Below are 13,756 nucleotides of genomic sequence, written 5' to 3' on the forward strand. Positions count from 1 at the left end.
CTGGGAGGCGGAGGTTGCAGTGAGACGAGATCAAGCCATTTCACTCAAACCTGAGGGACAAGAGCGAGATTTCTCTTACCAAAAAAAAAAAAAAAAGATGGATTTAGAGGAAGACCTTTACAAAGAATTAACTCAAAATGTATCATAAGCTTCAATGTAGAACACAAAACTATAAAGCTCCTAGAAGATAACAGGAGAAAACCTAGATGACTTTAGATTTGGTGTTGACTTTTTGGATGTGACACTGAAGACATGACTTATAAAAGAAGAGTCAATAAACTGGATTTCATTAAAATTAAACATTTCTGCTCTACAAAAGACACTGCCAAGAGAATGAAAACATGGTCACAGACTAGGAGAAAATATTTGCAATAGACCTATCTCATAAAGGACTGTTATCCAAAATATACAAAGAATTCACAAAACTCAAAAATAAGAAAACAACCCAATTAAAAAATGGACCACCATCCTGGCTAACACGGTGAAACCCCATCTCTACTAAAAATACAAAAAATTAGCCGGGCATGGTGGCAGGCACCTGTAGTCCCAGCTACTCAGAAGGCTGAGGCAGGAGAATGGCGTGAACCTGGGAGGCAGAGCTGGCAGTGAGCTGAGATCGCATCACTGTACTCCAGCCTCGACAGAACGAGACTCCGTCTCAAAAAAAAAAAAAAAAATGGACCAAAAACCTTAACAGACACCTCACCAAAGAAGACATATAGATGCCCAAAAAAAAGAAAGCATATGAAAAGATGCTCCACGTCATATGTCAAGAGGGAAATGCAAATTAAAACAAGAAGATAACCACTGTACACTTATTAGAATGGCCAAAATCCAGAACACTGATAGCACGAAATGCTGACAAGGAGGTGGAACAAGAACTATCATTTATTGCACATGGGAACACAAAATGGTACAGGCAGTTTGAACGAAAGTTTGGTGGTTTCTCAACAAAACAAGACATACTCTTACCATATATATCATTCAGCAATTGAGGTCCTTGGTATTTATCCAAAAGAGTGGAAAATTTATGTCCACACAAAAATCCGCACATGGATGTTTATCAAAGTTTTATTCATAAGTAACAAAATTTGGAAGCAATCAAGATGCCCTTCAGTAGGTGAATGGATAAACTGTAGTACATCCAAATAATGGAATATTATTCAACACTAAAATAAATTAGCTATCAAGCCATGAAAAAACATGAAGAAACCTTAAATGCATAATACCAAGTGAAAGAAGTCAATATGAAATGGCTACATAATGTATGATTCCATCAGTATGACATTCTGGAAAAAGGGGATTCTGGAAAACTATGAAGACAGTAAAAAGATCAGTGGGTTCCAGGGGTTACAGGAAAAGGAGGGATGAATAGGTGGAGCACAGAGGATTCTTAGGGCAGTGAAACTATTTTATATACTATAGAGTAGATACAGCTCATCACACATTTGTCAAGATCCAGAGAATGTACAACATCAAGAGTAAACCCTAATATAAGCTATGGACTTTGGGTGATGATGTATCAATGGAGAGTCATCATCTATAACAAATACACCATTCTGGTGGGGGATGTTGATAGAGGGGAAGCTATTGTATGTGTGGGGACAGTACATATATGGGAAATCTCTGTACCTTCCTCTCAACTTTGTTGTAAACTTAAAACTGCTCTAAAAAAATTAGGTCTTGCTAGGCGCGGTGGCTCATGCCTGTAATCCCAGCACTTTGGGAGGCCGAGGTGGGTGGATCACAAGGTCAGGAGTTCAAGACCAGCCTGGTCAATATGGTGAAACCCCATCTCTATTAAAAATAAAAATAGCTGGGTGTGGTGGCATGCGCCTATAGTCCCAGTTACTCAGGAGGCTGAGGCAGGAGGATCGCTTGAACCTAAGAGGCAAAGGTTGCAGTGAGCCGAGATCATGCCACTGCACTCCAGCCTGGGCGACAGAGCGAGACTCTGTCTAAAAAAAAAGTTAGGTCTTATAAAAAATAAGTCATGAAGTTTACCACTCGGGAGGCTGAGGCAGGAGGATTGCTTGAACCCAGGAGGCGGAGGTTGCAGTGAGCCAAGATCATGCCACTGCACTCCAGCCTGGGTGACAGAGCAAGACTGTCCAAAACAAAAAAATTAGGTCTTATAAAAAAAAAAAAGTCATGAAGTTTAAAATACAATTCATTTTAAAAATCAGATTTTAACAATCTAGTTCAGTATTCTACTTTTATTCTCAACTTTTTGAAAAAAACAGTATTCCTTTATCCTCTCACAATTATTCTAACATAAATTACATAATATTGTTCATGTGTTATGTAAAAGTTTATTAATACTTTTAACTTTTTTTTTTTTTTTTGAGACCGAGTCTTGCTTTGTTTAGGGATTACAGGCTTGAGCCACTGTGCCCACCTATTTATTTTCAACTTTTTAATTAATTTTTTATGTTAATACTTCTGCTCTACAGCTGAACTATTTACCTAAATATGACACATTTAAACTCTTTCATACAACCTCCTGTTAGGACAAAAACACAGTGCTTTACTTTATTTAAATTTCCTTTAACTATTAAATATACATTAATTTCAAACTATAATCCTCACTGCTATCTTTATTTTTCACACTCCCTTTTAACATTCATTTATATGCATATAATTTTACCTATTTCATTGAAAACCATATAAGCAAATGGAGTAATGTTCTCAGAGTATTAACTATTTTGTTTAAATGCAAAAGTTTATCTGTATTTGTTTGATGAGAAAATTTAAGTTTAAAATAACGCAAAAACTTTTATATAAAAATACAAAATTATCCTCATTGAGTAACTTTAACACACTTTAACTCTAATAAAGTGGGAAGAATCACAGAATATTATATTTAATTGTTCTATTTCACCACATAAGCTATCACAGATATCTTTTCCATGAATCCTTATGAAACTCTGAGAAAAACGCATGATTATGAGGTTTATTTAAATTTAATTTGGAGAATTATACAATCAGTCAAGAAGCATGCATTCTTCATTCTACATAAAATAATGAAATGGTTACTTATCCATGAAATTTTTTTGGTGAATTACAGTCATATTTCTATCAGGTCAAGTGACAATCTACATATGAGAGATTAATCTGACACAAGACAGTGAAGCTTAATCCTTTAGTATATCATAATCCACTTACTCTGTATGCTAGAAGAATTTCAGATTTTAAAATTACACAGGAAGTAATGCTAAATATGTACATAGAACAAAAGAAATTTTCCTAAAATATTTAGTTTAAATGTCTACATAGGATGAATGGACTGATTTTAAAAAGTGAAATACAATACTTATTTAATTTTATGGGGTAGAATTAAAATCATCATTTGATAACATTTTATAATTTTTTTTAACTTTTTAAAACTTTTGAGGGTACAGAGTAGTTGTATATATTACAGGGTACATGAGATGTTTCGACACAGGCATGCAATGTGAAATAAGCACATTTGTATAATGGGGTATGTATCCCCTCAAGCATTTATCCTTCGAGTTACAAATAATCAAATTACATTCTTTAGGTTATTTAAAAAATACATTTAAGTTATTATTGACTATAGTCACCCGACTGTGCTATCAAATAGTAGGTCTTATTAATTCTATTTTTTTTTTTTTTGGTACCTATTAACCATCCCCACTTCCTCCCTAACCTCCTACTACCCTTCCCAGCATCTGGTAACCATCCTACTACTCTCAGTGTTCATGAGTTCAACTGACATGATTTTTAGATCCCACAAATAAGTGAGAACATGCTGAAATCTTCAATCCAGAGATTTACTTAAGACAATTCTATCTAGACATCAATATGTTCCCATTTTGTGACCACTCTATGAAGCTACCATTATTGTGTTCACATAATTCACAAGTACAGTGGAAGACACTGAGACTTAAAAAAAAATCCTTTGTTTTGTCTGTGATTATTTACATTACATATAAAAATTAAAATTATTCACTACATGTATCAGAGATGCCAATAATTTCTTCTTTGAAAATCTGTCCTGCTTATAACCCTGGAAGGAACAGATCCTTTGTACTATTTGACCCTGTTCCTTCACTCCCAACCCCATCCCCAGAACATAAATGACTGAAGCAATTAGATACTCTCTCCTGGGGATTTGGAATTAGAACATGAACATTTAATTATATGTAGGAGAGCCAGAAGTCATGTAGACTCTAGGTCTGAGGCTATCATTCTGAGATGGTCATGATGATAAGACCGTAACTAAGAACTTCCAAAAACATGACAACGAAGAAACAAACAACCCAAAAACCCCTTAAATTCCTTTTAAAATATCTAAGAGCTGCTACTTTTTCAAGTGTGAGAAACCAGGGGAAAATGGCACCATTAAACAGATATTGTCTTCTATCTCTCAGCAATCTTCAGTCACTAAAGTTATGAAACTTCCTCAGCTCAGAAAACTCTTTTTATTCTCATTCTTACAGGATGTTAATGTGAAGATTTAATTTGGGTATCTACCTTATCTACTTCTCCCACTTTAGTATGCTTTTATTTTTAAAATTCATTAATATTAGATTATTTTATTATATTATTTAAACACTGTATCACTTTATTATTCAATCTTTTACCTTCTGGTTTTAATTGGCTTATATTGATTAATCTTACAATTGATTAATCTTAACAATACATTATTGTCTTACCATTTTTGCTATCTTATCACTTTAAACTCTTTTTTTTTCCTCTTATGAATACTTCTTAAGTTTGCATTCATTTCTTTCTATTTCTTTCATACGCAATAGATATCTTTGTTTACTGATAAATAATTATACAAATTTATGGAGTACATGTGATAGTTTTATACATGCATACAATGTGCAATGATCAAATCAGGGTAATTAGGATATCTATTACCTCAAACATTTATAATTTGTTTTGGGAACATCTCCAATCTTCCTTTTTGAAATATACAGTTAGCAGAAGTGCCCTTTCTTCGTTTCTGATGTAGGCCTACTTGGTTGTTGTCGAAATGGGCAAGTTTGTGAAACCTGGGAGAGTGGTGCTGGTCCTGGCCTGATGCTACTCTGGACTCAAAGCCATCACATCAGCATTTAGAACAATGATGAAGGCACTTCAGATCACCCCTACAACCATGCTCTGGTGGCTGGAATTGACCACTGTCCCTACAAAGTGACAGGTGCCACAGGCAAGAAGATCACCAAGAGGTCAAAGATCAAGTCTGTTGTGCAAATTTATAACTACAATTACTTCATGCCCACAAAGTACTCTGTGATGTTCCCTTGGACAAAACTGTCTTCAACAAGGATGTCTTCAGAGACCCTGCTCTTAAACACAAGTCCCAATGGGATTATTGTTAACTATAGTCATGCTACTGTGCTATACAACCCTAGCACTTCTTCCTTCCATCTGTTTTATACCCATTAACCAACCTTTCTTAAACTGCACCCCTTCCCAGCTCTAGAACCATCAGAGAACAGGTATCTCTTAATCTTATTATTTTTATTTTTCCTCTAAATTTAAGAATATATATTCATGATGGAACATTTGAAAAAATACATGTTATTAAAAAATAAAATTTAAAATGTGTGCTTCCTTTCATTGTCCTTTATTATAAATATATTTTTCTTATAAACCTAGGGTCACATAACATGCATAGTTTACTATCCTGTTTTTTGTAATGAGCATTTTCTAATTACACTTAAACATTTATCTGTTGATCAACATTTTAATCACTTTTCAGTTTAAGGTTTATAGTAAAACTAATGTCTTTTTGTTGTGTATATATACATAATATACAACAACATTTCTGGTTATTTCCTTAGGACAAACTGGAATGTTGTGTGAAAGAATATAAATATTTTAAGAATTGTGAAATACATTACCACATTGTTTTCTACAAAGTTTTATAAATTCTCAGGAAACATGTTTGTATGTAGTATTTTTTAAACTGAATCCTCGATATATTGGTTTTATTTTTCTTTGTAAATTTGACGTTATTTTCATTGCACTTCTTATGTTTTGAACAATTTTTCAAATACATCTCATTTTATTTTTTGAAAATGGTTTATATTCTACCTTCTAAAGTAGAAATATCTTTATTAATTTTTCTAAGTACAAACATAATAGGTCTTCTGAGAGCTGGGTGGAAGGCAGAGTAAAACCACATCACAGATTCTCTTTGTCAAAGCCTAACAAAAGCAATTTAAGAATATTTTAAATGGCAAAGAAACCAAACAGTAAAGGATAAACAATGATATACTATGAATCTTCAAAAAATAATAACTAAGGAAATGTGTGGGATGGCTATAATCTCTACCCCAAAGAAGAGGTTCTAAGAAAAGAAACAGCTTCAGAAAAATCATGAGGCGAGTTGATTCAAGATGACTGACTAGATCCTACTAGTATGCACCTCATCCATGGAAAGGAACCAAAATATCAAATAGATATTTACAATTAGTAAGATCCTCTAGGAGAAAACACCAGAATTCCACAGAGAAGTTCTAGGAAGCACCAAAAGCAAGGAAAGAGACAGAAATGAGGCAGCCTCCTTGGCCAAGATGCACTGGAAACCAGGAGACGCTCTGTGACATAGAGAAAAGGTAAGTAAGAGACCCCAAGGGTCCACACTCCTGCCACAAACTCTTACAATCCTAGCTAGAGGAGCTCCTCTTGACACTCATGGGCCTTGAGACTCACATAGGGAGCTGCCTAAACATTGTGCAGAGGCATTGCTGCACAGAGGGAGCTGACACTGTGACCCACAGGCCCCTAAGCCTCGAGTAGCTACCACAAGGTACCATTCTGAGACCCTAGTCCCCAAAGGACTGTGTCCTGCCCTAGAGCCGATGCTACTGCTGCTACTCTCAGGCCAAGGAGGGCGGGGGAGGCTGAGCACTTTCATGTGCCCCAAAGACAAATCCGATGACTTCTGCTGCTGCAAGCTGTTGCAGGACTGAAGTGCAAGAAAATCATACACCCCAGAACTGTCTGCCTTTGTTGCTCCCACTGAGAGTGGCCCCACTTTCCCCAGTGGCAAGCCTCTGCAGCACAGCTGCCACTATCCCTACCTGAGCATTTTTCCAGTGGCCTAGAGACAACCCCACCCCTATTATCATAGCTAGTGCCTAAACACACTATCAGGGGCCTGATAACAAGTCTGCTGGACCAGTGTGTCCCCCTAATACTTGAGCACTCTGTCCAGGTGCCTGAAAATTGCCCAACCCAGCCCATCGCTGTTGACATCTGAGCACTCCTCCTGAGGTCTGAGATCAGGCTGACCCAACCTGTCAATATCACCACAGCTGGTACCCAAACACATATGCCACCTGTGGATCAGAGGATTGGTCTTCCCAACCCATTGGGGCCACCATCAACATCAGCTTGAACCACTTGGGTTCCAATGGTTAGACCACCACTGTCACTACCATCACCCAAATCACACCTGCTGCCCAGGAGCCCAAGAACATCCCCACATGCCTGGCCTACCGCTGCTAGTGCCAGCATCCAAGCAAATCACCTGGAGGCTCAAGAACCAGCCATCTGGACTCGCTAATACTAGAATCAGCATACACCACTCCAGGGCTCAAGGATAATCACTTCAGCCTACCACTGCCACTACTGGGGCCCAAAGACTGGCCTACCTGGCATCCCAGTCCCCAGGAAAACTTCAGCACAGCCTCCACTAATAATTGCACCTAAGCTACAAGGAAGTCACAGGTACCACTAACACTGTTTATAGCCAAAGAAACCATATAGGAACTACACTACTGCATGTACCTGAATCAACACCAAAGTGCCCTACCCAACCAACATCATAGATACATCTTCAGGAAAAAGTCCTCCACTACAAAGGCAAATTCAAAAATGTGGAAGAAGCAACAGTTACACCAGATGTACAGATATCAATAAAAGGACATAAGAATCACAAAAAAGCAAGGAAATATGACACCCCAAAGAAACACAATAATTGTCTAGCAACAGATACCAATTGAAAAGAAATTCATAAAACCTTAGACAAAGAATTCAAAATGCTCATTTAGAGAGGCTTGATGAGATACATTGAGAATTCTGAAAAACAATACAAAGAAATTAGAAAAACAATTCAGGATATGAATGAGAAATCTACCAGATATTTTTTAAAAGGATCAAACAAATTCTGGAATGGAGAATTAATTGAAATACAAAATACATTCAAAAGCTTCAACAACAGACTAGTTCAAGCAGAAGAAAGAATCTCAGAACTTGAAGACGAGTCTTTTGAAATAGTCCAATGAGAGAAAAATAAAGAAAAAAAGGATTTAAAGGAATAAGCAAAGCCTTTGTGACATCTGGGACAACATAAGGCAACCAAATATTTGAATTACTGGTGCCCCCAAGGGCAAAGAGAAAATGAAAGGCCTAGAAAACCTATTTGACAAAATAATTGATAAAAACTTCCCAAGTCTGGCAGGAGACTGACATGCAGATCCAGGAAGTTCAGAGATTACCCCAACAGATAAAATGCAAAAAGGCTTACTCCAAAGCACATTATAATCAAAATGTCTAAAGTCAAAGACAAAGACAGGATTCTAAAAACAGAAAGAGGCAAGTGTCTATATACCTATAAAGGAAACCCCATCAGACTAACAGTGGATTTCTCAGTTAAAACCTTACACCCCAGAGGAGAATGGAATGACATAGTCAATGAGCTGAAAGAAAGAAACTGCCAAGCAAGGATACTATATCCACCAAAATAAGCATTCATAAATGAAGAAATAAGGTCTTTCCCAGACAAGCAAACACTAAGGGAATTCATCACCACTGGACCAGATCTATAAGAAATGCTCAAGGAAGTCCTAAACCTGGAAAAGAAAGGTTGACATTTACCATCAAGAAAACACATGAAACTATAAAACTCACTTGTAAACCGAATACAAATAAAGAAAAGAAAGAACTCAAAAGGTATCAGTACAGAAAACTACCAAACCACAATAACAAGCAATAACAGAAGAAGAAAAATTAAAAAAAAAGAAAAAAAAAAGAATAAAGAAAACAATTAACAAGAACAAATTAAAAACCTCACATGTCAATAATAACCTTGAATGTAAATAGATTAAATTCTCCACTTAAAAGATAGAGACTGGCTGAACAGATAAAGAAACAGGAACCAATTATATGCTGCCTACAGGAAATGCACTTCCCCTGTAAAGACAAATATAGACTCAAAGCAAAGGAATGGAAACAAATATTCCACATACACAGAAACCAGAAGTAAACAGAAGTAGCTATACTTATATCAGAGAAAACAGACTTCGAGTCAAAAACATTTTTAAAAGACATAGAATGTCATTATATGATGATAAAGGTATCAGTCCCACAAGAGGATATAATAATTCTAGACATATGTGTATCCAATACTGCAGCACAGATTCGTAGAGCAATATTACTAGATCTAAAGAGACAGATTCCAATCTAATAATAGTAAGGAACTTCAACACCTTATTCTCAGCATTAGTCAGATCATGTACACAGAAAATCAACAAAGAAGCATTCAATTTAAATTGGACTTTAGACCAAATGGTCCTAAAGACATTCACAGAACATTTTATCAGACAACTGCTGAATATACATTCTTCTTATCAGCACATGGAATAGTCTCTAAGATATATTAGGCCACAAAAGACGTCAACATTTTTTAAAAATCTAAATGATATCAAGGGCCTTCTCAGACCACAATAAAATAAAAGTAGAAATCAATACAAAGAGAAACTTTGGAAACTATGCAAATATGTGGAAAATTAAACAACATGCTCCTGAACAAGCACTGGGTTACAGCAAAGAGGGAATTTTATTACAATACCTACATCAAAAAGGTAGAAACATTTCAAAAAAGCAACCCAACAATACAATTCAAGGAACTAGAAAACCAAGAACAAACCAATCCCCAAATTGGTAGAAAGCAAGAATAAAGATCAAAGCAGAACTGAACAAAATAGAGACTAAGAAAACAATACAAAGGAGCAACAAAATGAAAAGTTGGTTCTTCAAAAAGATGAACAAAATTGCTAAACTGCTAGTTAGACTAACCAAGGAAAAAAAAAGAGAGAAGACTCAAATAAACAAAATCAGAAAAATGAAAAAGTACAACTGATACAACAGAAATACAAAAGATCACACACTATTATATACAACTCTACACTAACAAACTGAAAAACCCAGAGGAAATGAATAGATTCCTGGAATATACATGCTATCAAGACTGAATCAAGAAGAAACAGAAAACCTGAGTAGGCTGGGTATGGTGGCTCATGCCTGTAATCCCAGCACTTTGGGAGGCCAACAGGGGCAGATCAGTTGAGGCCAGGGGTTCGAGACCAGCCTGACCAATATGGTGAAACCTCATCTCTACTAAAAATACAAAAATTAGCATGCATGTTGGTGTATGCCTGTAATCCCAGCAACTCAGGAAGCCGAGGCAGGAGAATTGCTTGAACCTGGGAGGCAGAGGTCATAGTGAGCCAAGATCATACCACTGCATTCCAGCCTGATTGACAGAATGAGACTCCATCTCAAAAAAAAAAAAAAAAAAAAAAACCGCACAAATCAAAAACCTGAGCAGACCAGTAATGAGTAGCAAGATCGAATCAGTAATAAAAATCTCCAAAGAAAAGCCCAGGACTGGATACACTCACAGTCAAATTCTATTAATGTAGAAAGAAGTATTAATACCTGTCTTCCTGAAACTATCCCAGAACACCGAAGAGGAAGCTCTCTCTAACTCATTCTAAGAAGTCAACATTACCCTGATACTAAAACCAGACAATGACACAATAAAAAAAGAAAATGACAGGCCAATATCCCTGGTGAACGTAGATATAAAAATCCTCAACAACATTCTAACAAACTGAATCCAGCAGCCCAGCAAAAAGGCAATAGACCATGACCAAGCGGGATTTATACCAGTGATGCAAGGATGGTTCAAGATATGCAAATGTCAATAAATGTGACTTATCACATCAACAGAATGAAGAAAAAAAAACATATGATCATCTCAATAGATGCAGAAAAAAAGCATTTGATAAAATTCAGCATCCCTTCATGGTAAAAATTCTCAACAAACTAGGAATAGAAGAAACATACATCAAAATAATAAAGGCCAAATATAACAAACACATTGCTAACATCATACTGAATGGGAAAAAAGCTAAAAGCCTTTTCTCCAAGATCTAGAAAAAGACAAGGCTGCCCACTTTTACCACTTCTATTCAATGTCATACTGTAAGTCCTAGCCACAGCAACCAGGCAAGAGAAAGAAATAAAAGGCATCCAGATTGGAAAAGAGGAAGTCAAATTGTCCCCCTTTGCTGATATGATCCTATATTTAGAAAAACCTAAAGATTCCACCAAAAACTTCCTGGATTAGATTAATAAATTCAGTAACTGTATATAAAATCTGCATACAAAAAACTCAGTAGTTTACATATACCAATAATCAACTAGCTGAGAAACCAATCAAGAAAGCAATCCCATTTAAAATGTTACAAAAAAAATCTAGTAATACTTCTAACCAAGGAGGTGAAATATGTATACCAGGAAAACAGCAAAACATTAATGAAATAAATTGAAGAGTACACACACAAACAAATGGAAAGACATTCCATGCTCATGAACTGGAAAAATTAATCTCATTAAAATGACTAAACTGCCCAAAGCAATCTACAGATTCAATGTAATCTCTATCAAAATACCAATGTCTTTTTTACAGAATTCAAAAAAATCCTAAAATTCACATGAAACAAGAAAGGAGCAGGAATAGCCAAAGTAATCCTGAGCAAACAAAGTGAGAGGCATCACACTGCCTGACTTCAAAATATATTAAAAGGCTATAGTAACCAAAACAGCATGGTATTGGTATAAAACCAGACATACAGACCAACAAAACAGAATAGGGAACCAAGAAATAAATTCACGTGTTTATAGCCAACTAATTTTCAATGAAGGTGCCAAGAACATATATTGGGGAAAGGACACGATCTTGGATAAATGGTGCTGGGAAAACTGGATATCTATACACAGAGGAATGAAACTAGACCCTTCTCTACATATATAAAAATCAACTCAAGATTAATTAAATACTTAAATATAAGACCCCAAGCCATAAAACTACTGGAAGAAGACATAGGGGAAACATTTAAGGACATTGGTAGGCAGACTTTATGCCTAAGACCTCAAAAGCATAGACAATAAAAAGAAAAATAGACAAATGGGACTATATCAAACCAAAAAGCTCTGGCACAGCAAAGGAAACAATCAACAGAGTGAAGAGGCAACTTGTTGAATGGGAGAAAATATTTGCAAATTATTCACCTAATAAACTAATACCCAGAATATACAAGAAATTCAAACAACGCAACAGAAAAATCCCCTGAAACAATGGGCAAAGGATCTGAATAGACATTTGTTAAAAGAAGACAAACAAATGGCTAACAAGTTTATGAAGATAAAAGTTCAACATCACTAATTATCAGGGAAATGCAAATGAGAACTTTAATGAGATATCATCTCACCCCAGTTTGAATGGCTGTTATTAAAAAGACAAAAAAATAATAGATGCTGGTGAGGGTGCTAAGAAAAGGGAATTCTTATACACACTTGGTGGGAATGTAAATTAGTAAAACCACTATGAAAACCAGCATGGACATTTTTTAGAAAACTAAAAACAGAACTACCCTATGATCTGGCAATCCCACTAATGGATATTTATCCAAGGAAAAGAAATTTGTATATCAAAAGGATTCCTGCACTGGTATATTTATTATAGCACCATTATATGGAACCAACCTAAGTGTCTATCAACAAACAAATGAATAAAGAAAATGGTGGTATACCCAGTGGAATACTAGTCAGCCCGAAGAATGAATTCCTGTCATTTGCAACAACATACATGGAACTAGAGGTCATTATGTTAAGGGAAATAAGCCAGACACACAAACTCTCAGGCACATCATTTAAAATACAGGCAGCGCTAACTATCCCCAAAAATAAATAGGAATTTAGCAAAACCAAACACCAAACACACAAAGATAGATAACACGTGTTCTCACTCATATGTAGGAGCAAAAAATGTTGGTCCAGCAGAAGTAGTGAATAGGATGATAGATACCAGAGAGTGGGGTGAGTGTGGGTGGGAGGGTGGCATAGAGATTGGTTAGTAGGTACAAACATACAGTTAGATAGAAGAAATAAGCTCCAATATTTAATAGCAGAGTAGTGTGACTATAGTTAGCAACAATATATTATATATTTCAAAGTAGCTAGAAGAGCAGATGTGAAATGTTCCCAACACTTAGAAATGATAAATACCCAAGGTGATGGATACCCAAAATACCCTGGCTTGATCATTATAGTCTATACATGTAAAAATACTCATATGTATCCCATAAATATGTAAAATATCTTATTGCTGCACATTATAAATAATTAAATTTATTTATTTTGGTAACAAAAAGAAAAATCATGAGGTTTCTCACTGGTGTCTCAATTTGGAAAAAGCAGACTAAAGAAATGAATAAGTGAATCAGTGGTTCATGGAAAAGAAACTAAAACTATCTTCTTATTTTTATCTTTATTTATTTATTTTCTTGAGACAGAGTCTCACTCTGTAACCCAGGCTGGAGTGCAGAGGCGCAATCTGGGCGCACTGCAACCTCTGCCTCCTAGGTTCAGGTTCAAGCGATACTCTTGCCTCAGCCTCCTGAGTAGCTGGGACTACAAGCATGCA

This window comes from Macaca mulatta, chromosome 13 (genome assembly GCF_049350105.2).
Source record: "Macaca mulatta isolate MMU2019108-1 chromosome 13, T2T-MMU8v2.0, whole genome shotgun sequence".
NCBI classification, from domain to species: Eukaryota; Metazoa; Chordata; class Mammalia; order Primates; family Cercopithecidae; genus Macaca; species Macaca mulatta.